General features: G+C 44.3%; 1 long non-coding RNA gene across 1 annotated transcript; it reads left to right on the top strand.

The window, feature by feature from the left end:
• Positions 1-71: 71 nt before the first annotated feature.
• LOC120403235 lies at positions 72-4,287 on the top strand. Its single transcript, XR_005597493.1, has 3 exons — positions 72-362; positions 972-1,075; positions 3,924-4,287. It is a non-coding gene; the product is annotated as an uncharacterized LOC120403235 (long non-coding RNA).
• Positions 4,288-5,386: the final 1,099 nt, after the last annotated feature.

The raw sequence follows: 5,386 nt of genomic DNA on the forward strand, positions 1-5,386 counted from the left end.
ACCCGCCTCATTACCCACCCCCCCCCCCCAGCACTTCCTGATTCCTGTTCCTTTAGTGAGATCACACTCTCCAATCAGGGTGCTGGTTAGGTGGAGCTCTCGCCTCTGTATTGCCTGTGATCTCCTGTCCAGAGATCAGAGGGGTGTTTTTCTCTCTCTCTCTGTCTCTAAAATATGCCTGGTTTGGATCACTGCAGTTTAACTGACTGTGCTGTTATAGATGTGGGAATTTAATCAGCAGACTGTGGGACACATTCTAACCTCAGTGGAGGAGTCACTTTGGATTTACACCAGGATCACTGAGATCAGAATCCAGCCCTGGCGGTACTGACTGCATTAGAGTCGCTCTGGATCACAGCTGGGTAACTGAAACCATAATCAGGTCATGACTATTATCTTTAGTGGAGTCACTCCAGATTTACACTGGAGTAACTGAGATGAGAATCGGGCCTTGCTTCCATTGACTTCAGTGGGGTCGCTCTGTATTTACATCAGGGTTGCTGAGATCAGATTCTAGACAGCTGCATATTTTTAAGTGCTCTGCATATAATACCTAATTAATTGGCTCACACTACACCCCTTTGAGTGAGAGCAATATCATTAATCTCGTTTTACAAATGAGGAAACTGAAGTAGAGAGAGAGGAGAAGTGACTAAAGTCACACTGCACGTCAGTAAGGGAGCTGGGCTTAGAACCGAAGAGGTCCTGTGTCCTAGCACCACGTTTGTCTCTGTTTTGGAGAACTTTAAAGTTAAAGATCAGCTCTGATTCCGTCTCTGTCGCTGAGCATTAAACTACACTGGGGGAGACACTGGGGAGAATTAGCTAGTGTGTGGATTCACACGGTGAGAGTTATCAGTGGTGGGGGGTGTTGTTAGGCACTGAAAGAGTTAACTGTACTGACTCTGAGCTGCCTTTAATAAAGCTCTTCTTATCTCTGTGCCCCTTGTTCCTGCCTGTGCCACAACAAGACAGGCGGTGGGAACGGATTGGACCCCATCTCTCCAGCCAGAGAGAGGCAATGGAAAAGGAATAAAGGAGGACGGATGAAGTGAGAATCCTCTGCAGTGTGAGGGTTTGTATTTCTCACCTTTGAGCACCCAAGCAGCCCCCAGAACAGGCTGAGCAGAAAGTCAGGGGAAGGCCCAGATCCACAAAGATTTTAGGCACCTAATTCCCATTGATTTCCATGGGAGTTTAGCACCTTTGAGAATTTGGGATGAAATCCCCCTCCAGCCTGTGCAGGGAGACAAAATAAGTCCCTTAGGATGTGTCTCTGCAGTGCAAAGCCAGGCACAGACGCTTTTTGGAGATTGAGGAAGGGCTGTGTGGGGAGAGAGAAACCAGGCTGCCTTAAAGAAACAGACCTAGCAGTGGGAGGGGAAATAAAGCAGAGAGCTTTGGGCAGTGGTTAGCGTTTCCTGTAACATCTTTAGAAGATCAGTGTATTTTTGAACAGTTTCTTATTGCATCAGGAATGTATAATGAGAGAAGAATTGCAAGCTTGCATCATAGAATACCAGGGTTGGAAGGGCCCTCAGGAGGTATCTAGTCTAACCCCCTGCTCAAAGCAGGAGCAAGCCCCAGACAGATTTTTACCCCAGTTCCCTAAATGGCCCCCTCAAGGAGGGAACTCTCAATCCTGGGTTTAGCAGGCCAGTGCTCAAACCACTGAGCTATCCCTCCCCCCTATGTATAGGGGTGTTGTTTGTGGGGGGCCCAGGTGGGTGACTTTCATACAGGAGCTGTACTCCCAGGCAGAGCTCCTAACTGCAGCATGGGCGTGGGTGTTAATGTGAGTTCTGCAGAGGACAGGTGCCCCTGGGGCAGAGAGTCTTGTTAGCAAGGTGATTAAGATTAGAAAGGGCCGGTAATTGCCTATAAAACAGGAATCCCTCTGCAGGGGGTGGGGATGCTGGAGAGAGAATACAGGAGACCCAGAAGAGCCAAGGTTATATTCTGAAAAGAGGGGAGATTTGAGGGACATAAGTGAAAATAAGGGGTCAAAACCCAGGGAAGGGACAGCAGTGGTATAGAGAGGTTCCCACTCTACCTGGGGTACTTATGTGGACCCATCACCCTAACATCTGAGTGCCTCACTCTTGTTACAGTTATGGCAACACCCATTTTTTCATGTTCTCTGTGTGTGTGTGTGTGTATGTATATATATATATATATAATCTTCCTACTGTATTTTCCACTACATGCATCTGATCAAGTGGGTTTTAGCCCACGAAAGCTTATGCTTAAATAAATCTGTTAGTCTCTAACAAGGTGCCACAAGTACTCCTCGTTCTCTTTGCTGATGCAGACTAACAAAGCTACCCCACTCTGAAAAATGTCTAACCTATTTGTCCTGGATAAGATGTCTCAGATATTTAAGTATGAAGTGTACAGTTATTGAGCACATGTTAATATCTGTGAGTGGAGGCGCTGATGGCAACAGAAGTTTTACTTGATTAAGAACTAGAAGATTTGACCCTCCAACTTTCTTTCACAACAAAGAGCTGCCCAGAGCTCCTGTGCCTTATTATTTTCCTTTCCTGCATGCGATGGCCCTGAAATACCTCAGAAGTCTCAATTTTTTCCCTCAACTTTAAAATGTGGAATTTTCTTGGTGTTTGGTTTTAAATATTCTCCTGTGAGAACTGCAACTCAATCACTGGAGTGTTGTGTTTAAGAGCCTGCTGGAAAGTAACTAGCCTTTAAACAGAAGGGAAAGCGGTGTTGCCAACTCTTGTGATTGTGTCATGAGTCTCATGATAATGATTGCTTTCCTTAAAGCCCCAGCTCCTGGAGGTAGGTGGATGGGTGAGTTCAGCTTTCAGCCTTAAAGAAAAATGAAGTTTCTAGTCCTTGTGGCTGTGGAGAAAGCTTCAAAATGAGACCCCGGTGCACCCTAAAAGCTCAAAGAGCAGAAAGCAAATAAAAAGAACTCCAAAGCTATTATTTTTACATGATCTCATGATTTCAAAGCCAATCTCAGGATTTTTGATGGGCCTGATTCATGATTTTTGAACATTTGGGATTGGCAATACTGTAAAAAGTGACTTGAAAGTGTCAGTTTCACTTCTTTTTAAGGTCAATTTCTAATTTATTATTTGCAGTGGGGTAACACCCCTAGAGCCTGAGGCAGGTGCAGTATAAACTCACAGGGCTTTGCCCTAGTAGGATGTTTCCAGAGTTAAATGTTCTCTTCCAAGCTTGGCGAACTGCAAGAAAGTGATAGAAAGTCAGCTCAATTTTTCTACAGTGGTTTCAATTGTTGTCTTCAAGAGTTAGCTACAAAGTCAGAATAGACATTTTTTTGCCAGCGTGAGTGTCTCATGGAAAGTGGATCCCAGCTCTCTCGACTGGACAAGCACAGAACACGAGAAAGGAACTTGCCAGCAAGTACAGGCTCTAGGATGCATTTTATATTTTTCTTTGATCTGTAACCAGATGTTCATACTCCTTATACTTGCGTCTATTTGAATCTTTATCAAATAAAACTTCTGTTTGGTTTTACTAGAGACACCTGAGTGCTGTCTGCTAAGGAGAGCGCTGAACGGCGGTGAAACTAGTGAACTCGGGGACACTGCTTCCATGGAGGCAGCGAATCTGTGTGTATGGCGGGTGTCCAGATGTTGAGGGACTGGGCACTTGAGTGTAATGAAGTGGGGTGCACAGACAGGTGGGAGGGAGCTGCGGCGTGAGCAGGACTCTGGGGCTAACTGCAGAGATTTAGCCACAGGTTCTCTCTGCTGTGCCCCATGAGTATTGCCAGCTTATCAGGCTCCTTCACCCCATCTGCCATGCTGAAGGTGCCACAGTATTTGACCGGCTGGATTTCAAAATAATGGTTTCCCTTTGTACAGGGAAGTAAATTAACCACTTGTCTTGCCATTATGCAAACAAAGCGGGTTTTTTCCATTCAATTTCAGTGCCTGCTGAGCTGAGAGCGAGTTCCTCACCGTGAAAGCCCTGGAAGGGAGGTGCTCAGGATCCGTGGGTTCTATTCCTGGCTCTGCCACTGACTGGCTGATTTGCGGGTCCACAGACAATGTCTCACGTGATGTGAACTTTTTTTTTCTTTTAATTGTCTTCTGTTCCGTATATCCCTTACACCAGCACGAAATGAAAACAGGTGAGAGACTCCAGATTTACACTGGGGTCACTGCAATCAGAATCCAGCTTGGATGCCACTGAGTTCAATGCAGTTACTCTGGATTTACACTAACTTACCAAGAACAAAATAACCTTCAGATTTGGCCCTGTATCATAGTGCAGGCTCACAAAGGGACAGAATCAAAGTAATCCTTTAACTTCGCCAGTTCTGACTCTTATTTATATGAAGTATCAGAGGGGTAGCTGTGTTAGTCTGGATCTGTAAAAGCAGCAAAAAGAGTCCTGTGTCACGTTATAGACTAACAGACGTATTGGAGCATGAGCATTCGTGGGTGAATACCTGTTGCATCGCAGGCGTATATGAACAAAGCTTTTCAGTCAGTTTGATTAGCAGCAAAAGTCATTTATTTCTCTCCAGCATACATCTTTATACTCTTGCAGCAGGCAAGCAAGCAGTTGCTAATTGGTTAACAAGGTACACACACCCGCAGCTGTGACTTCATAAACTAGCCAAGGCCAACTTCTCAAAACAAAGCTCAAAGCCTAATTAACCCATCTTAAAAACCTAAACATTCTAGCTTCCCACAATACCAGCTGCCAGCTAGCAAAATATTTCCCAACACCTCCCCCCTCTACCCAAAATCAAAAAAGGAGGGAAAGAAAAAAAGGAATAAAAACATTAGCAAAACATTTTCAACTTATAGCATCACATTACTACAATCTATTACACAGCAAAACTAAAAGCAAATTTAAACACCAGCTGCCTAACTAAACCGTAACAATATCTTCCGCAATGCCCTACTTTTACCTATACATCCTTCCTCCAGTTAACGCAAGTGGCCCAAGGGGCCAGGAGGGTTCTGCCAATATGCAAACACCCACAAAGCAGGTTTCCAATAAGGGCTTCCACTGCAGCAACATCAAACAAAACAAACATAAATACACAAAAATCAAACACATAAATGGTGTAAATTCTACAGGATTCCCCCCTTCTCTATAGCACACCAACTTGTGGCAAACTTCTATTACCAAATCATCCCTCAGATGTCAGGCGATCAAACTGACACTGAGGGAGGGGGGGTCCTAGAAAAAACACAACATAAACCACATAAAACGCAAAAGACAATTCTGGCCAGAAAAACAAACAAACAAACAAACAAACATAAGACACAGAACATAAATTTAACTCTGTAAACAAATGCATGGTATATCAAATACTAAGCAGCTAACATCCATATTCCTCGATTATCTAAAATACAAAAACAAATATACCCCTACT

The sequence above is a fragment of the Mauremys reevesii genome, linkage group 4 (assembly GCF_016161935.1).
Source record: "Mauremys reevesii isolate NIE-2019 linkage group 4, ASM1616193v1, whole genome shotgun sequence".
Lineage (NCBI taxonomy): Eukaryota > Metazoa > Chordata > Testudines > Geoemydidae > Mauremys > Mauremys reevesii.